Genomic DNA, 21139 nt, shown 5'->3' with positions numbered 1-21139 from the left:
CAAGACCAGGGTTCAAATCCCCACTCAGCCACTGAGCCATTTGGGTGAGACCTATCTCTCTGCCTAACCTGCATGCACACGAAAGCTCATACCAAAATAAAAACTTAGTTGGTCTTTAAGGTGCTACTGAAGGAATTTTTTTATTTTGCTTCGACTCAGACCAACACGGCTACCTACCTGTAACTACCTCGCAGGGTGGTTGTAAGACAGGCAAACACACCTCTCCAAGAGGTACAGTAACTGGCCTTTCAGCAGGACTTTGGCTCCTTGGTGAAGGAGTCTGATGCTCCAGGCCTGAGAGAACTTCACCATTAAAGGCTCAGCAGCAAACCAAACCTATGGTCCAGCTCCCCAAACCTGTCCCTACTTTGCAAAGTGCAAATATATATATATATTATTATTTTAATCCACAGTGTAGCAGCCGTGTTGAATTCGTCCACTTTCAACTTCCAAAAATGAGGGGTCCTAAAAAGTTGCAACGTGACTTGGGAATTCAAAAGGTATTTTGAATAAAGATCTACATTAATATAATTTAGCTTTGCTTGGAAAGTCACATGTGTGTGCATAGGAATAATTGAAGGTGATCAGCAAGTATTTGCAGTTCTTCTTCTTCAGCATTACCTGACATTTCCAGAAGGGAAAATGAAAGTGCTTTGAATAATAGAATCATAGAGTTGGAAGGGACCCTGAGGGTCATCTAGTCCCACCCCCTGCAATGCAGGAATCTTTTGCTCAACGTGGGGCTCAAACCCACAAATTAAGAATCTCATGTTCCACCCAGCAGTGGTTCTCAAACTTTTTTCTTTGGGGCACACTTTCAGAATAAAAATTTGCTTCTGCCACACATAATTCTTTGGTTTTCCCAAAGCGGCAGGTTTAGGTGCTGCTTCAACACACAAATCGTGTTCAGTCGTAGAAAAATAACTGCAGGTTTGAATTCCCCAGACCCCAAAACATATTTTTAAGACAGCTCTTAAAAAAATATAGGCAAAAATGAGTTTCACCCCCTCAAAACGACGCGCCGAGCCCTTTTCCCGCCCTCCCGCCTCAGTTCCGCTGCAGCGCCGGCCCGCGAGAAACGCAGAGACGGCGGCGGCGGCGGCGCCCAGACCCAACCTTGTGCGGAAACAGCTGGAGCGCCCCTCCAGCCTCCCGCTCGGCTCCTTCCCCTTTTGTTCGCCTGCAAAGCGGCGCGAAGGCAGCAGCAGCAGCGGAGGCAAGCGGCGCTCAGCCCCGGGCGCGCGGAGGAGGAGAGCTCTGCTTCTGCTTCTGCTGCTGCACGCATCTTGCGCAGGGGACCCGCGAGAGCCCGCTGGGCCGCCCCCTCTGACTGCTTCCCCCGCGGAGCCGAGACTCATGCAGGGAGGCGGCGCGGACGCTCCTTCGCAGCAGCAGCAGCAGCAGCAGCAAGCGCCCCGTCCTCGCCGGCGTCGCCTTTTGTCCACGCGCCCCGTTTCTCCTCCTTGTGACTTGGATGCAGCGAGCCTGCATCCGAAGGGAGTGGCTGGCTGCTTCGGCTGCTGCTGCTGCCGCCGCCACCAGGATTATTACAGCTGTTTCTGTTTGAGGGAGCAGGCGGCCTAAAATCAGCCCCGCGGAGGCCGGATCTGGCTAAAAAAAAGAGGGGGAAAGGCAAGCTTGCATGGTCGGAAGAAAGGAGGTAAGCCCACCCGGCGCAGATGGAAGGAGGGAGGCTGGGATTCAAAAGGGGTGGCTGCCTTTGCTGAGACAGCAACAAAGGAGGGGATGGAGGGGTGGGATGCAGATTCTGGGCTGGAGGGTGGAAGGAGAGAGAGGGGGGGCATGCAGAGGGTTGGGGAGGGGGCTGCTTCTGGTTGGGGGGGGAGGGAGGGAGAGAGATCTGCAGATCCACCCCAAATTGGAAAATAACTGAGCATCTACCAGGTTTGCTGCGCCAGCCCTTCCTTGGCAACGGATTATATCCGAGGCTGTTTGGCTGCTTCCAAACCAGCACATGCACCGCCCCCCCTTCTCCCCTGATCGTTGTCCTTGGGTGGAAGGAAGGGAAAACAGGGCTCTTATTTTTGTGGGGTGCATTTTGCGCGAGGGGGCACCGGTGAGGACCAGGCTTTGGGATATTCGACATCATAACCCTCCTTCCTCCTATCCCCAGGTTTGGAGGGTGAGGTAAAAAATGACTGTAGCGGAGGAAGAGCGTTGACGGGAACACACTTTTTTTAAAAAAATGAGTATTATAATGTAATAATTAATGCGGCTTCTCCATCTTGGTAAAGCTGTTCTGTGCCCACATGCACACCATCTGCGAACGGGCCCCTGCCTGGCTCTGGTTGTTCATATTGCAGGGATGGAGCTGTTAGCTAAGGATGCCCTGTGTTGACAACTGCTTTGGAGTGGACTTGGCAAGAGAGGTGTGGCTGGGGGAGAGTGACAGTCAGTTGTATTTGGGCATCTTTGGTACCAGAGATGGCGCACACCTTGAAATATGTGTGTGTACTAGGGCGGTGTTGTTTCTGAGTAGTTGCAGAATGCTTTCCCCTTTGCTGCTAACAAGCTTGGAGGCAGTTCACTTCATTCATCTACAGACCACCGCCTGACCGAGGGTGTGTAGATGGGATGGACTCCTTTTTTAAAAACACAAAAAAAAACCCACAAAAAACGTGGCTGAAGTATTGCAACAGCTCTGCCTGGCTTGCCTCATTCATATGTGCAAGTCACCCCTCGATGATGTAGTTACCAAGCCATGAGCCAGCCTTGTTGTTGTCACTTCCAACTGCTTACAGAGTGAGGCAATGGGCTTCCAGGTGAGAGGGCATGAACTCCTGGAATGATTGACTTGAAGCTGGGGTTACTACTTCTTTTCTTTGTTAAATGAAACTCTGGGTGACATCCATGTTTGCACATTGGTGGGGAAGGCCTAGGGGTCAAACCCTGTTCAGCTGGGTGAATACTTCAGGCCTCGGCTCCCCAGCTGCAAAATGGGCGCAGTGGCTGTGTCATGAGAGTCCATTTGTTTAAGCAGCTCCTACCTGAAGTCTGTTCCAGGTGCTTTAAAAGGTAAAGGGACCCCTGACCATTAGGTCCAGTCGTGACCGACTCTGGGGTTGCGGCGCTCATCTCGTGTTATTGGCCAAGGGAGCCGGCGTACAGCTTCCAGGTCATGTGGCCAGCATGACAAAGCCGCTTCTGGCAAACCAGAGCAGCGCACAGAAATGCCATTTACCTTCCCGCTGGAGCGGTACCTATTTATCTACTTGCACTTTGATGTGCTTTTGAACTGCTAGGTTGGCAGGAGCTGGGACCGAGCAACGGGAGCTCACCCTTGTTGCAGGGATTCGAACCACTGACCTTCTGATCGGGAAGCCCTAGGCTCAGTGGTTTAGACCACAGCGCCACCTGCGTCCCTTCCAGGTGCTTTAACTATGTGTAAACACACACACAGTTTTCCAGGTGCTTTAACTATGTGTAAAAAAAAAAGTAGGGGAGGAAAAGAGGAAATAATAATTAATGGAATCCCTGAGGTTCTCATTCTCTTTCCATGATCCTTAAAACACGGACCCTTCTGGTGTTAGTCGATGCAACGCCCATCACTCCTGGGCCATTCTGGCTGGGGCTGATGGGAGTTGGAGTCCAGCATTATTAGGAGGGCCACCGGTTCCCTGTTCCTGCCCTTAACAAAGCAGAGCTCAGTCAGTAGAGCCTGATGCACTTAATTTCAGGGTCGTGGGTTCGAGCCCCACATAGGGCAAAAGATTCCTGCATGGTGGGGTTGGACTGGATGACCCTTGGGGTACCTTCCAACTCTATGATTCTAATTAACAAGCCCCTGAATGATTGTAAGAATATTTTTAGAAACAAACTTGCAACGCTTCCTTACAATTTGAAAGCTTGGGCAAGTTAGGTGCTCCTTCGTTGGCTTAACCATGTGACTTTAATGGTCATTGGATGACTCCTGGGTTTATAAAGTTTTTTAATGCAACTTTGGCTGTGGGAGGGGAAAAATGGATTAGTTCTTTCTGCTCCCCACCCGTCTTGCAGTTTCCCCAATCTCAATCCCTCCTTCTAAACATCTAAATATATTGTAATGTATCATATGATATTATTGTAGGAGTTGGAATAATTCAATAAAGTATTTTTAAATAAATAAAATAAAATAAAAAAATAAACATCTACAGTGGAAAATAGACAGGAGCTTGCATAGGATTTTGCAAGCTTTGGGTTATAGGGTGAGCTCAACAATATTCCAATTTATGACATTTTATTTCTGGTGTGGTACATTACCTATTGAATTCTGACCTGAGTTTCTTTTTTGAGGGTGGGAAAGCAAGAGGCAGGAGTGCCTAAAGGCTGCAATTCTTTAGTACTTAATAGGAGCAATCCCATTGAACTTGAATGAAACTTACTTGTGACTAGGCACAGGTAGGCTTGCACTGTTAGTTGATAATATTTTGCAGTCTTGTTGAATGCAACAGGATCCTTTCACTCAACAACCCCCTACCTCCTGGATTATCCCTACTTTAAACCTGTCCAGACCCACCCCATGGCTTGCTCCAAAGTCCTCTCCCGCTCAGCTACCCCCAAACACCCACCCCAACTGCTCCCAACTGCTCTCTGGAGTGTCTAATTTCCTTTAAATTCTGCTCCTTCCTCACCAGCTCGCCTGGGCTGCCTGCCATCCAAGCCACTTGCTTGGTTTGGTTTTTCGCCTTATAAAAACCTAGTGTTATTATTTGTATCTGTTAGCTGCTTCCCTCACAAAAGTGAACCAATGTAACTTTACAAACCAATTACAGCAAACACAGCCTTATAAACCCACCCCTAGCACAACAATGCAAATAAAAGGCAGGTTTAACAGATCCTGGCCCACCAAAAGAGGCCACGAGTAGTCGAAAGCCTGTGTAAAAGAGGGCAATATTTTCCTGGTTCCTAAACACAGATAAAGATGGCGCCAAGTGAGCTTCGCTGGAGAGAGCATTCTGCAAGCAGGGAGCCACCACTAAAAAGGCCTCTTGTGTTGCCCCTCTCCAGTCTGCCCTCAGAGACGACACACAGAGAAGGGCCTTGGATTAATGATTGTCAGGTCCGGAGCGGTTGCTGTGTGGAGTGATGGTGGCAGCGTTCAAAACCTGCCAAGCACATTTTGCACCTGGTTACTGCAAGCAAGTGAAGAAGATGCTTGGGTGGCAGGATGGTGCCTCAGATTTCCACCCTCTGGAGGTGCATCATGCCTAGAGGTGCTTGGATCTTGACTGTTTTCACACACTAGCAACGCATCCTGTAGAACTCTATCTGTTATATTTTATCTGCACAATCAGAATGAATTTCAGGAACCAAAAAGTCATACTGAAGAAAACAAGGCCTTTGAGCTGTCTGGCCACAAAATGTCAACTAGCCATTTGGCGCCTAGCTTATATATCTGAGTTTCTAACCCTGGATGGTAGAGGTACTTTACAGAGGACTGTGAAATAGACCACTATATAATAATAATAATAATAATAATAATAATAATAATAAATATTATTATTATTATTTTATTTATACCCCGCCCTTCCCAGTCAAGACCGGGTGCAGGGCAGCTAACAACAAGAATATCAAAGCAAGCATAAAAGAAACAATTCAATTAAAAGGCAGATTAAATACAATGTTAAAATTCAATTATAAAATTAGGAATCTACAAGTGCAACTGGATAAAGCCTTAGGGGAGGGTAACACCGAGGTCAGACGGAGTCAGTCCAAAGGCCAAGCGGAACAGCTCTGTCTTGCAGGCCCTACGAAAAGATGACAACCCCCGCTGGGCCCTAGTCTCCTGAGAGAGAGCGTTCCACCAGGTCGGGGCTAGTACTGAGAAGGCCCTGGTCCTGGTCGAGGCCAGTCTAACCACCTTGTGACTCGGGATCTCCAGTATGTTGTTATTTGTGGACGTTAATGTCCTCTGCGGGGCATACCGGGAGAGGCGGTCCTGTAGGTACGAGGGTCCTAAGCCGCAAAAGGCTTTAAAGGTCAAAACCAGCACCTTAAACCTGACCCTGTACTCCACCGGGAGCTAGTGCAGCTGGTAAAGCACTGGATGAATGTGATCCCGCGGCGAGGACCCCGTAAGGAGTCTTGCCGCGGCATTCTGCACCCGCTGGAGTTTCTGGGTCAGTTTCAAGGGCAGCCCCGCGTAGAGCGAGTTACAATAATCAAGCCTAGAGGTGACTATCTCATGGATCACTGTGGCCAGGTAAGGCTGAGAAAGGTAGGGGACCAACTGCTTAATGCGGCGGAGATGGAAAAATGCCACCTTGGCTGTGGTTGCAACCTGCGCCTCCATGGAAAGGGAGGCATCCAAGGTTACACCCAAGCTCTTGACAGAAGGGGCTGACACTAATTGAGCCCCAGCGAAAGATGGAAGTTGCCCCCCCCGCCCCATGTCATCCCGCCCCAAGCAGAGGACCTCTGTCTTCGAAGGATTTAGCTTTAGCCGACTCCCATGTAGCCATCCAGCCACAGCTTCCAAGCAATTGGTCAGTGTGTCCGGGGCTGAGGCAGAACAGCCATCCATCAACAGATATCAATATATCAGGGTACAGCTTTGGGTTGTAGACCGTGGATTAATCGCTTGATTTCTGGCTTTGCTTGATTCGCGGCTGCCTCTTTCTCTCTGTTTTGATGTTGGCTTCTGCGATGCGCTCTTGGCTGTGCTTGATGGAAAGGCTGACTCTAAGCAAGGCCAGATGGGAAAGTGTGTTTGGGATGTGTGTGATGGCGATGGCAGCGGCTTTCCGTCGTTTAGTGGTTTATTTTGGATGATGTTGGTGGCCCATCCAGACTCACAAAGGCAGCCACGTCCCCTGAAAGGCTCAGAAGAAACAAATCAGGAGGAATGTTGTGTGGAAAGGGAAGAAGAAATGTGTCTTTTTCACTGACAAATAGGTCTGCCTATGCTCTATATATCTTTAAAACACATTCAAAACACACACAGAGAGAGAATTCTGGGATCTGTAGTTTGTCAAAGGCTGCAGGGAATTGTAAATCTGTGAGGTGTAAACTACAGTGCCCAGAATACTTTGAGGAGAAAAACGTGCTTTGATTGTGCTTTAAAAGTTGCATTGTCTACACAGCCAGAGTTAACTGGATTTGGTGTACTAAACAGGCTCGCAGGTATATTGTGTCTTTTCTGTTGTGATTTTATAGCTATATCTATATACAGTCATACCATGGATCCGGAATGCCTTGCAAATCGAAAGTTTTACTCAGGGTAAAGGTAAAGGGACCCCTGACCATTAGGTCCAGTCGTGACCGACTCTGGGGTTGCGGCGTTCATCTCACGTTATTGGCTGAGGGAGCCAGCGTACAGCTTCCAGGTCATGTGGCCAGCATGACTAAGCTGCTTCTGGCGAACCAGAGCAGCGCATGGAAATGCCGTTTACCTTCCCACTGTAGTGGTACCTATTTATCTACTTGCACTTTGACGTGCTTTTGAACTGCTAGCTTGGCAGGAGCTGGGACCGAGCGACGGGAGCTCACCCCGTCGCAGGGATTTGAACCGCCGACCTTCTGATCAGCAAAGCTCTAGGCTCAGTGGTTTAGAGCCTAACAACTCTTGGTGTCCTTAACAGACTACAGTTCCCAGGATTCTTTGGGGAGCAGTCATGAGTGTTTAAAGTGGCGTCATAGTGCTTTAAACAGACGGCTTCCACACACATCCCCAAGCCCATACTTATTGCCTGAAGCTGGGACTGTTGATCCTTGGTGGTCCTGAAAAATTTCTGCATTTTACATTATGAGATTGGGAAGAATTCTGTGACATTTGCCAAATTCAGTACATGCACAATTCCACCCTCTCCTGCTCACAAAAGGGTTGTATCTGCTCGGAGTAGACCTATTTGAATTAAGGGACCTAAGTTAGTCATGTCCACAGGGCTCTGAATACGTACGTAAAAATGCGCACCTTAAGTCTAGTTGGGGTGTGAGATGCACATGGCACCTAGAATTGTCCTGTCAATAACTGAGGTGTTAGAATGTGAGCTGTCAATCTTTGCACATGCCAGGAAAAAGGATTCACCAACCCACAACGACCCCATTCTCTTTCCCCCTCCCCCAAGGTGCTGAATACCCCCAGCATAAAATCAATACAGTACCTCTTTAGGTTCTCGGCGTACAGAAATCTGGGTCATCTGTCTAGACAAGGGAGACTTGGCCTTTAGGTGACTTTCAGAATGACATGGGAGGAGAATGAATACCTCCTGTCCAATCGGTCTGACGGGCATATATCTCTGTGTGTCAACTTACACTGTGAAAATGTTTTAGTGGATTCACTGATATGTAAGCAAACTAGCTCAGTCCCTCTAGAAATTTCACGGCTGCCTTCTTCCACACTTATATTCTGCTCCAACTACTTTGGAGGACAGGTGGCTGGTGTCCACTAGGACTGGCAGCGTGGAGCAGTGGGCGGAGCCCAATAGTGTAGTGGCAAATTCAGAAGTGAAGGGTCCCTTCATGATTGTCACAGTCACGCCCCTCAATTTCAGATTCAGGTAGGTAGCCGTGTTGGTCTGACGCAGTCAAAAATAAATAAATGGTCAAGTAGCACCTTAGAGACCTACTAAGTTTGTTCTGGGTATGAGCTTTCGTGTGCATGCACACGAAAAACGTATTTTTTAATACGTTTTTTAATTTCCCTCAATTTTTAATTTCCCTCAATTTCAAACACTGGTTGTTGTAAAATATTGGTTCAATAACGATACGGGCTTGAACTTCTAGCCCCCAACATCTGGATTGCATTAGGATGGCAATGGCTGGCCTAAATGGTATGTTTGCCCTGTGGTGAAGGTTGCATGCTCAAGGTTATATGACAGTCAGGTGGCTGTTCTGTGCAGGAGAAGGTTGGGCAGGAGACCATACAAGGCTGCCTCCGGTTGATGCCGAAATCCAGCATCGCCTGAGTTCTGTGAGTGCGGCTTTCTCCCGATTGTGGTGCAGAGTGTTTGAGAACTGAGACATTCGCAGGGAAACCAAAATGCTTGTTTACAAAGCTATTGTACTACCAACCTTACTATATGCTTGTGAAACATGGACCACTTATGAATGCCATCTCCAACTCCTTGAAAGATTCCATCAACGGTGTCTCTGAAAATTTTTACACATCACTTGGGAAGCCAGGCAAACTAATACCAGTGTACTGGAAGAAGCAAAGATCACTAGTGTTGAGGCAATGATTCTTCAACACCAACTTCATTGGACTGGTCATGTTGTGCGGATGCCTGATGATCGTCTTCCAAAGCAACTACTCTATTCCGAACATAAAAACGGAAAGCGTAATGCTGGTGGTCAACAAAAGAGGTTTAAAGACTGTCTCAAGGCAAATCTTTAAAAATGTAGTATAAACACAGACAACTGGGAAACACTGGCCTGCGAGCGCTCCAAGTGGAAAACAGCCTTTACCAAAGGTGTCATGGGCTTTGAAGACACTCGGAACTCAGGACGTAAGGGAGAAACGTGCTAAGAGGAAGGCACATTTGGCAAATCCACACCGTGATCAACTCTCACCCGGAAACCAATGTCCCTGCTGTGGAAGGATGTGTGGATCCAGAATTGGCCTCCATAGTCACTTACGGACTCATTGTTAAAACCGTGTTTATGGAAGACAGTCTTACTCGGCCAAAGAAGAAGAAGTTCCTTGCTCTGTGGATAAAGGTGTTCATGCAGGTATGAGCCTAAGAGAAAACCAGCCTCTAATGTGTGTCTCTTCAGGTGAACCAGTGTGGGTGATGGGTTCTGAGGGCTTTTAAAAGCGGGCGAGTCAAAGAGACTGAGGCGGAGAGACATGTTGGCATTGATTTGTCTTGGTGGGACCTCAGATCTGGCTGCATTCTTTTGACAATGAAAGGATCTTCCCATTGTGGGCCCAAACTGCGTACAGTGGTACCTCACAAGACGAATGCCCTGCAAGACGAATTTTTCGCAAGACGAATACGTCTTGCGATCTGATGGTGACTCGCAAGACAAATTCGTTTTGGGAAAAATTCGTCTTGCGAATCGCGGTTTCCCATAGGAATGCATTGAAATTTAATCAATGCGTTCCTATGGGCAAAAAAAGAAATTTCAATGCATTCCTATGGGAAACCGCGATTCGCAAGACGAATTTTTCGCAAGACGAATTTTTCGCAAAACGAATTGACTCGCGGAACGAATTAAATTCGTCTTGCGAGGCACCACTGTACTTTCCCCAAGAGGATATCGCAGGAAAACAGGCTGCGCTGGGCGGTGACCGGGTGTGAGCTGGTAGCTACCTCCTCTCCAGGGGTGAAATGTACCTGCAAACTCACAGAGCTCCTGGTATTCAGGAGCCCGTGGGCAACAGAAAGGTGGTGGCAGCTGGGATGCTGCAGGCCAGCTATGGATCTACATCGCCACAGCGCTGTCTGTCACCTGGGCGACTGAAATGTTGCTGTTTCCAAACTGGGACCTGCTGTGAGTCACTACTGACACAAGGGATCTGTCCGTAGGTTCAGCCATCTACCTGCAACTTCTCTCCCTCTCCCTGTTTTTCTGAAACTAAGGCCGCATCTACACTCTGCATTTAAAGCAGACATCCCCAAACTTCGGCCCTCCAGATGTTTTGGACTACAATTCCCATCTTCCCCGGCCACTGGTCCTGTTAGCTAGGGATCATGGGAGTTGTAGGCCAAAACATCTGGAGGACCGCAGTTTGGGGATGCCTGATTTAAAGCATTTAAAGCATCCCCCACCCCAATCATTTGCTGATTTTTGTTGTTGATTTGGTTGTTTGCTACTTTGGTCAGCCTTATTTACTAGAAATGGACTTGAGCAGGGTTGCCATACGTCCGGAATTCCTGGACATAGCCAGAATAACAGCAGTTGGAAGCAGTGTCCAGGTGGAAATTACTGGGGAAATCCAGAAGTATTGCAACCCGTGTCGGAAGTCTAGAGTCTGGATTTTTGCTTTTTGACATATGGCAACCTTTACTTCAGTCTTCACTTGTAAAGCACGCATAACCGACTTGCGTGGACAGCAGTTGTGTTAAGAGTTCGTTTTGTGTTTGTACTGTGTGGCAAAATGTGTAACATAGGTGCTTGTTCAAGAAACAGTGTAAATTAGAGTCATGGAATCTGGCAGCAATGTTCTCCAGCCCATGCTTACAAAAATGCAAACATTAGGGGAGCGTGTGCATGAATCGGAATATGTTAGTGAAAATAACACAGGGGAATGCATTACGTTAGGGAAAACCGCTTTGCAGAAATATGTACATTAGTCAGAGCTGCATGCAGAAATGTGTTTATCTGGATAAATTTGCACGAAAACGTTGAAGGACTTTCACGAGGATTTTTCTAAAAAATAATAATGTGCGAATTGTTGCAGAAATGTGACAAACTGAATTTCAGACTGGAAATCTGAGAGAACCAAAAGTGGCAGATCCGCCCATTCCTACTCAGAGTAGACCATTGGAATAGTGGACCTGAGTTCGCCAGGTCTATTAGATAGACAGATAGATAGATAGATAGATAGATAGATAGATAGATAGATAGATAGATAGATACTTTATTGTCATTGTACATAAGTACAACGAAAATGAATGCCATCCCCTAAAAAACAAAGCAAAAACACAATTACAGCTGCACACACACATACACACCCATCACAACTCCCCAGTGTGCCTACTCTGAGTAGGGCTAGCATTGTCTACTACCCACAGTGCTGTTCATTTTCTGCCTATGAACTTCCTTTATTCTTAAGCCAATCTTGGAACCGCAAAGTTGGACCTCGATATCTCTGTAAGCCCAATTAACTTAGAGAATTGGGTTGCTGACGCAGTCCCTTTATCCGCATGGCCTGCTTCTTTTGACATCCCCTTGTCCTTTTCCTTTGCAAAAAAAAGGAGAGGAGTTTGTGCTCTCCAATTAATGCTGGGAAAGTTTCAGCTGTGAATGTCATGCCCTGAAAGCCAGCAGCTCCTTTCCAGAAAGACATCTGACTTTGCAAACGTCGCAGAGGTGGAAATGACCTTGCAAAGTTTGACATTCTGGTTCAGAACTTGCATCCAAACCGTACATTTTCAAAAATATAAAAATAAATGGTTGCTTACTATAAAATATATTTGCCTCAGAGTGGCAATACCAAATTAAAGGTAAAGGTAAAGGGACCCCTGACCATTAGGTCCAGTCGTGACCGATTCTGGGGTTGCGGCGCTCATCTCGCGTTGTTGGCCGAGGGAGCTGGCGTACAGCTTCCAGGTCATGTGGCCAGCATGACAAAGCCACTTCCGGCGAACCAGAGCAGTGCATGGAAACGTCCTTTTACCTTCCCGCTGTAGCGATATCTATTTGTCTACTTGCACTTTGACGTGCTTTCGAACTGCTAGGTTGGCAGGAGAATACCAAATTAACATGCATCAAAAGATGAAAAATATTATTAACTATAAAATTGCTTATTTTGCAATAATGCAAAAAGGATGTATCCTTCCCCACCCAATGATAAGTTGTGCAGATGGCTTCCCTTAAAGAATAATGGGAACTGTAGTTTGTCAAGAGTTCTGGGAATTGTAGTTCTGTTGAAAGTAAACTGCTGTGCCCAGAATTCTGGGGGGGGGGAGGGGGAGAAAGTCCTATGCTTTAAATATATGGTGCGAATGTGACCCGTGATGAGTTTTCTTTTTATTTCTTAGAAGTTATAAAGTTGTCCAGTGGCCAATGTATTCATTTCCTTCCATTGTTTTCTCCATACCCCCAAATTTTAAGAACAGCAAACCAAAAGGCAGCTACAAATCATTACTGCCATTTCTGGCCACACTGCAATTGCTTATATCTTATCTTTTTGCATTCCTCACCTGTAAAAATAGGACGATTAAAGGATCGGCTTTTCAGCTTCTAGCAAATATTCTAGGGCAGGCTATAGTAACTCAGATGTAGATTCGTATTTGTTTATGCACATCATCTCGTGGGTTGCAGTGACATCCACACTAGCCATTTAAAGTGCTATGAAACCACTTAAACAGGCATAGCTTCTCCCAAAGAATTCTGAGACCTGTAGTTTGTTAAAGGTGCTGAGAGTGCTTAGGAGACACACCGTCTCCCCCTCTGAATGGTTTCATAGCCAGTCCTTCTTTCCAGAGAACTCTGGGAACTGTGGCTCTCTGAGGGGAATAGGGGCCTCCTAACAAAATACTGTTCCCATGATTTTTTTATGCAAACCCACATCCATTTAAGCCAGGCGTTGGCAATGTTTTCTGGCCGTGGGCTGGAGGATTCGCATGGAAGCAGAAGCGATTTCCGGTGCCGCACTCCCCATCTCCGAAAAACCGGAAATGGTTTCTGCGCATGTCCACAGCTTCTGCGGCTGCGCAGACATGATTTCCAGCACCACTCGGCGAGACCCTGCACCGTGCTGCACCGGTTTAGCGCAGCGCACAGGGGACTTGTTCAGCAGGCGGCTCGGTTTACGGGCAGCCCGTGGGCTGAATAAACAGCCTCCGTGGGCTGCATCCGGCCCATGGGCTGGACGTTGCCGACCTATGATTTAAGCAGTACATATAGCTTTGAACCTGTAGTCTTAAGAGGTGCTCCCCCATTCTGCATTTCTATCCGTGCACCAAACCATTCATTACCTTGTGTCTATGTCTGGCTGGTGGATCTTGAGGTAGATCCCCCTAAACCTTGCGTCTGCCCACTTCTCTCTTGCAGGCTTGTGGCCTGAAAGACAGAGCCTGAGGGATTTCCACGTTGGCCCATTGCAGCAAAACCAGAAGAGATAAGATTTATGGTGGCATCAGCTTTCTTGGATTACCGCCCATTTTGTCAGGTGTGCTGGGCTTCTTCCTTAGCTGACTGATTTATAAAGACAAATGTCACCAGTAGCAGAATGTCCAGGATGCCAGCCAGCCAGCCAGCCAGCCAGCCAGCCATTCCATGCCCTTTCTCAGGATACTTCATTCCATTCCTTCTAGTTTTCTGTCCCACTGTCCCAGCCACGCACCCCAGCTAGCCGTCATTCTGTGACTGGTCAGCATACGCAGTCTTCATGGGCTCTTTGGGGAATTTTCTCTCCCTAAACATTTTTGTGCACTTCTGCAGGCTTTAAGGTTAGCTGGTGTTCTGATCTCCTCCTCCATGTATATCAACTTTTTAGCTCACACTCAGAGAATAACTTTGCTATTAACATGTAAGATCATTGCTAGGTAATAACAACTATTATGCAATTGCAGCTGTATAGAACACAAATACCGTGTTCCTGGTTTTGCTTTTGCTAACTTAATACATATTTATAGAAAGAGAGAAAGAGAATCTGGGTTCAGGTTGAATTAATTGACAACAACAACATCTTGCAGTTGCCCCATTGGTTACCTGCACAGATCCTAATTCTTTCTAGCCACTGTGTCATCCTGGCTTGTCATGCAAATGCAAAGCTTATTCCATTTAACTGAGAATTCAGAACTATGACAGTTGCATAACACCAAAGGGCATCAAAGTTTCTTATCTCCTTTGAACACGTCAAACAAAATTTTGAATCTGCAAGCGCCTCTTCCTTTCAGAAGATGTTACCGTCTTCTACTTGGCGTAATGAGGTCTCCTTTGAAAGCAAAGGGCTCAACAGTTTCATCAGTGGGAAATGCTGTCCTGCCCAGGGTGCAGAGGATTGAAAAATGTTGCTTATTTATGCAGAGACTGTGTTAGCAAGTCAGAGTTGGAGATTGACGCCGTCCAGAGGTCTATAGGTTCCCCACTCCCATTTTCAATTCTGCCTTGTTCTGTTGCTGCAGTGCTTTGCAGTAGCTTTAGAAATCTTTCTTGCCTGGGGAAGGACCTTAGCTCAGTGGCAGAGCCTCTGCTTTGCATGCAGGATGTCAAGAAGGGAGCTGGCAGTAAATCACACTGTTCAAAGTTGAAGTTAACTCTTTATTAGCAAGAGCACGTTCTGCACAGACCTGATGGAGTGTCAGGCATAATGAACACAGCAGCTCATCCCTGCTAGGTCTTGCCCCATGAATCAGTTGCCGAGACTGAAAGTCCCCATCTCCCCACAGCCATCTAGGTCCCCTCCTCTCCAGGGATTTCCCCCAAGCCATCAGAAACTGTGCCTACATGCAGCCTGCCACTGCTCCGCCCTTTTCATGCCTCTTCTGGTTCTGGGAGACAGTCGGAAGGGGAGCTTGTTGCAGCAGGAGACAGATACACTCATGACTCTTCACCAGCCTGACTCATCCCTGCCTCTTGGCCTCTCTCCTCCAAACTTCCTGCTTTAGCTTCTACCTCTGATTCTGAACCTCTCTCTGCCATCTCCTGTTACCTCCTCAGCTTCCGACACACCCTCTTCCCAGTCTTCTCCCTCTAACCACTCATTGTCGTTCCGCTCCCCCCAGCAGTGGTGTGCGGTGAAATATTTCACAGGGGTACAGTTGGAGCCAGAGGGGCCAGCTTTCACGGGGTGTGTGTGGGGTTTGATGTCATGTGTGATCATCACGCCTCCCTCCCGAAGCCGGGCAGAAGCTTCCTGGGCTTTGGGAAGGAAGCGCCAGAGAAACATTAGGGGATTAGCATAGTCCCCTTAGTCCAGTGACCACACGCCACTGCTCCCAAACTCTGAGCCTTCTTCCCTTGGCGATTCCAAAGCTAGTTCCTCCCACCATTCCTCTGGATCCAGCAGGAGGTCCCAGTTTCAATCCCCAGCACCCCTAGGTAGGGCTGGGAGTGCCGCCTGCCTGAAAGCCTAGAGAGCAGCTGCCAGTCAGTGCAGACAGTCCTAAGCTAGGTGGACTAATGAGCTAACTTGGGTGTCCTGTGTTCCCAAACCCTGAAAGTTGCAGTTAGTGCTCATAAACTCCACTTGTCTGTATTAACCTGGCACAGTTCCCATTGCACATTAAACCCTGAGGCAGCCTGTTCCAGTGCGCAAGCAGCTTGTGTTGTTAGGAAGTTCCTCCTAACGTCTCACCAAGATCTTCTTCCCCGCAATTTCCAGCTGCTGGCACAGTCCACAGAGAACAAGCCTGCTCCTGCTTGACAGCCCTTCAGATGTTTGGAGGCAGCTATCATGACACTCCCTTTATCTTATCTTCCCCAAGCTAAGCAGCCCTGGGTCTTTGCTTGTCTTGATCTTCCTTCCAGCAATGCTTTTCTGCACACAAAGCTACGGAAGAAAAAAGTGCAGAGCAATCCTCTGGAGAACTTGGTATTGCTGTTTTGATCCTGTAATGCACTATACATTTAAAGCAGCATCATGCCACTTTAAACAGCCACGCCCTCCTGCCGAGAATCCTGGGAACTGTGGTTTGTTCAAACTACAGTTCCCAGGATTTTCTGCAGGAAGCCATGGCTGTTAGGAGGCCCCCATTCCCCTCAGAGAGCTTCAATTCCCAGAGTTCCCTGGGAAGAGGGATTGGCTATTAAACCACTCTGAGATTTGTAGCTGTGCTTGGAGAGCAGGGGTCTCCCATCAACTTTCAGCAACCTTATCAAACTATGCTTCCCAGGATTCTTTGCAAGAAGCCATGACCATTTAAAGTGGTACAATACTGTTTTAATGTCCCAAACGTCGGTGCCTCAGTAAGCACCCTTTTCCTCCCACATTTCTACAAGAAAAGCGGGGTAGAGACTTAAAAATTTTTTTTAAGGAAAGCTGAGCTTTCAAGGAGCCATCCTGGAATATCTTTGAGGGGAGCGGGGTCCCCACATAGTGCCCTCTTCCTGTGACTACAGCCCCTGGCTAAAAAACAATTTAAGGAATCTGATTTTCAAAGTTGTTTCCTGGAAACAGTGTTACGACATTGAGGGTCAGGTTATTTGTTGCTGCTGTTTTGCCTTCTGCAGGCTGTGTACATTACACACTATGAAGAAGAAATCTGGGTGTTGTAGTTTGTTAAAGGCTGCTGGGAATTTTAGCTCTGTGAGGGGTAAGCTACAATGCCCAGAAGTCTTTGAAAGGGGTGGGGAAAATATGCTTAAAGATATATAGCATGTGCACAGCTGCTTCTTTCAAAGTGCTAGAGAAGCAGTCTCTGCCCCAAGTGGCCTACAATCTGTCATTCAGCATGGGGAATTCAGCTGAAGGAAATTAACTCATGTGCTGTTATTTTTAAAGTCTTGTGTGATAGTATATATATATATATATATATATATATATATATATATATATATATATGTGTGTGTGTGTGTGTGTGTGTGTGTGTGTGTGTGTGTGTGTGTGTATATATATATATATATATATAATCACACATCTCACTATTGTGGATGCACACTCTGCATTTCTGGACCTCTTAAAAACCAGCAGCGTTGGTTTTTAAGTAGTGTTGCCCGTTTTGCAAAAAGAGATTACTCTCTTTTCCACAGTGGTCTCTCTCCTCCCCGCAGTCAGCGAGTGTGTTTGCGGGCCCTGTTGAGAGTAATTTTTTCCCCCTCCAAAGGGTTTTAGAAATCTAGAATTCCTCCCTGAGCAAGTCTGTGCAAAAGTGCCTTTTATTGCCCAAAGCCCTTCTGCAGCTACTTTGACGTTGTCTCATGCTATCCCACTTCCTGTTTAAAAGAAAGAGAGAGGGAGGGTGGGAAAGAGAGCGAAGAGAAAAAGGGGTGGGAGTGGAGAATCCATTCCTCTTGCAGACACATCCCAAACTAATCTGCAGTGAATCACACAGCTGGTTCCCTGCCAGAGAGTGCACAGAGCCAAAGGGGCAGAGGAGGAGTAACTGCCCGAGAGAGTACATTTCTTTTGGGATTCTGGAGACATTCGCTTAATGCTCAAATGCACAGGAACCTCTGCCCACGAGGTAAGCAGACTGAGCCTCTCCGGCTTCCCTGGGCAGGAGCTCTGAAGGAGAACTGACCGTGTCCCTTTCGCATTCCCAAATCTCCTGCTTCTTCCAGAGGAGTTCAGGCATCTCCTTGCAAGTTGTGGCGTCTCTTCAAGGACAATTTGCTGCCTCAGAACCCGGCATCCTGTTGTAAGAGTTGGAGAGTTGAGCCAATTCCCCCCCCCCCTTTACGTCTCTGTCTTTGTTTCAGGCTTAGAAGCTACTCTGTTGGGGAGGTAAGTGTGTGTGTGTGGTCACTTTGAGTTCTGCTCATTCTGTATTGCGTCTGTGCCGTGATCCAGAGTTAACTCGATGGCGTTTGTGGCTTCGAGACACGAGGGAATGTCTGCTGGCTTGGGCGACTTTAGGAGGGGGCCTGATAAATTCATGAAGAATAAGTGGCTGCCATTTTTTAAATCTTTCTTAATTATACAATATTTACTCGAATCTGCCGACAAAGGTCCGTATAGTTAAAGCTATGGTTTTCCCAGTAGTGATGTATGGAAGTGAGAGCTGGACCATAAAGAAGGCTCTTTATGGTCAAGAAGGATACTGACAAGCTGGAACCTGTCCAGAGGAGGGCAACCAAAATGGTCAAAGGCCTGGAAACGATGCCTTATGAGGAACGGCTTAGGGAGCTGGGTATGTTTAGCCTGGAGAAGAGAAGGTTAAGGGGTGATCTGATAGCCATGTTCAAATATATGAAAGGATGTCATATGGAGGAGGGAGAAAGATTGTTGTCTGCTGCTCCAGAGAAGCGGACACGGAGCAATGGATTCAAACTTCAAGAAAGAAGCTTCCACCTAAACATTAGGAAGAACTTCCTGACAGTAAGAGCTGTTCGACAGTGGAATTTGCTACCAAGGAGTGTGGCGGAGTCTCCTTCTTTGGAGGTCTTTAAGCATAGGCTTGACAGGCATATGTCAAGAATGCTTTGATGGTGTTTCCTGCTTGGCAGGGGGTTGGACTGGATGGCCCTTGTGGTCTCTTCCAACTCTATGATTCTAAGGCTGATCGCCGAAGAATTGATGCTTTTGAATGGAGGAGACTCTTGAGAGTCCCGTGGACTGCAAGAAGATCAAACCTATCCATTCTGAAGGAAATCAGCCCTGAGTGCTCACTGGAAGGACAGATCGTGAAACTGAGGCTCCAATACTTTGGCCACCTCATGAGAAGAGAAGACTCCCTGGAAAAGACCCTGATGTTGGGAAAGATGGAGGGCACAAGGAGAAGGGGACGGCAGAGGATGAGATGGTTGGACAGTGTTCCTGAAGCTATGAACATGAGTTTGACCAAACTGCGGGAGGCAGTGGAAGACAGGAGTGCCTGGCGTGCTATGGTCCATGGGGTCACGAAGAGTCGGACACGACTAAACGACTAAACAACAACAACAATGCTCACCTTTCTTGGCCAAATCATGTTTCGAAAATTAAGGTGCCCATTAGATTCGATGGCACATTTACATTCACCAGCAAATATTTTTTTTTGGTTTCAAGGTTCTGAAAATTGAGGTGCGCATTAGATTCAATGGCGCATTAGACATGAGTAAATATGGTACTTATGTATCCAGCATTTTCCTCCCAAGGTGCTATAGGACCTCTTCTTCCCCATTTTATCCTTACAACAACCCTGTGAGGTAGGTTAGGCTGAGAGATGGTGGTTGTGCTACGTGGCTGAGTGGGGATTGAACTCTGGTCTCTGTAACCACTAGGCAAGATTGGTATGGTATGTCCCTCCAGTCCTTCTGAATAAAGGGCCGGTTTGAAGAGGACCAGCTGTGGATTTATAGGGCCTGTTGTTTTGGCCTGGTTGCCGCAAGGAGTTCATGCGAAACAGGTCCCGTCCACACTGTACATTGAAAGCATGTGACTTTCACTTAGTAATCATGGGAACTCTAGTTTAAGGGTATTGCGAATTGTAGTTCTTTGAGGGGGTGAATTACAGTTCCCAGGATCCTCTGGGGGAAGCTGTATGCTTTGACTGTAATGGTGCATGTGCCAAAAGTTTTTCAAGAGAAGTTTTAAATTGTCACGTTGATGCTCTGATTTGATCCTCGGTTTCATTTATTGGTTGGGTATTTTTATCCTTTAATTGCTTGGTGGTGGTTTTTAATCCTAGATTCTGGTTTTTGGCTTCTGTGCTTACTGTGTACACAGATAGAGTTTTTAGTGCATTATACCCAGTGCCATTCCGTTGGAATAGTGGACATGACGTAACTTAGAATCTCAGAATTGTAGAGTTGGAAGAGGGTCCTGAGGGTCATCTAGTCCAACCCTCTGCAAGGCAGGAATCACAGTTAAATAATCCATGACAGATGGCCATCCAACCTCTGCTTTAAAAACCTCCCATGAATAACCTTCCAAGGGAGACTGTTCCACTGATGAACAGCTCTTACCACCAGAAAGTTCTTCCTAGTTAACAATCCACACCCGGCCTAGACCAACCCCAATCTCTCTCACCACCAAAAGAACACAAGCGAATGAAAGAGAACCTGCATAAGCAACGCTGACATCAAACCCTACATATATTAAGTAAAATAGAAACACAGTGGTGCCTCGCTTAACGAATGCCCTGCTTAACGAAATTTCCACTTAACGAAAGGATTTTTCGAGCGGAGCTTGCCTCGCTAGACGAATGCGTTTTATGAAAAATTCGTCTAGCGAATCGCGGTTTCCCATAGGAATGCATTGAAATTCAATTAATGCGTTCCTATGGGCAAAAAAAAATTCGAAAAAAATTCAATGCATTCCTATGGGATTCGCTAGATGAATTTTTCGCTATAAGAAAAGACCCGTGGAACGAATTAATTTCGTCTAGCGAGGCACCACTGCCTCTTACTTTGTGTGCCACCCGATCCCCCCACCCCTATCCACGTTCCCCCTCTTTCTTCCCGGTGTCTCAACAAATGTAACTGATTTGCAAAAATGATACAATTAAAAAATATGAGAGAGAGAGAGAGAGAGAGAGAGAGAGACACTGCACACACCCTTGTAAATCAAGAAATCTTTAATAAAAATACTTCAAAGAAAAAGAAAGTTCTTCCTAATGTTTAATCACAATCTCATTTCTTAGCATTTGAATTCCCTGGTTTGGGTCCTCCCTTCTGGAGCAGCGGAAAGCAATGCTTGGTGTCTCGTCCATGTGACAGCCCTTCATATATTTGAAGATGGCTGTCATATCACCTCTCCGTCTTCTCTTCTCCTCAACCGTTCCTCATAAGGCTTAGTTGCCAGACCCTTGATAATCTTGGTCACCTTCCTCTGCACACGTTTCAGCTTATCAATATCCTTAAACTGTGGTGCCCCAAACTGGACACAGTCCTCCAGGTGTGGTCTGACCAAGGCAGACCAGAGCTGGACGGTTACACCCCTTGATCA

The 21139-nt window shown here is 46.9% G+C and overlaps 1 protein-coding gene across 5 annotated transcripts in view; it reads left to right on the top strand.

Moving 5' to 3' along the window:
• Positions 1-1163: 1163 nt before the first annotated feature.
• The window catches only part of CLIP2 (CAP-Gly domain containing linker protein 2), a 75381-nt gene continuing 55405 nt past the window's right edge, over positions 1164-21139 (top strand). For 2 of the 5 annotated variants that reach the window (XR_009556802.1, XM_060268339.1), the window contains exon 1: positions 1165-1660. The gene's annotated coding sequence lies outside the window, so the exon portion shown is untranslated. The other 3 variants (XM_060268342.1, XM_060268341.1, XM_060268340.1) reach the window with 3 other exon arrangements.

This window comes from Zootoca vivipara, chromosome 15 (genome assembly GCF_963506605.1).
Source record: "Zootoca vivipara chromosome 15, rZooViv1.1, whole genome shotgun sequence".
In the NCBI taxonomy this organism is placed as follows: Eukaryota; Metazoa; Chordata; class Lepidosauria; order Squamata; family Lacertidae; genus Zootoca; species Zootoca vivipara.
Note: the sequence above shows the minus strand (reverse complement) of the source record. Positions and strands in the feature narration are given on the sequence as shown.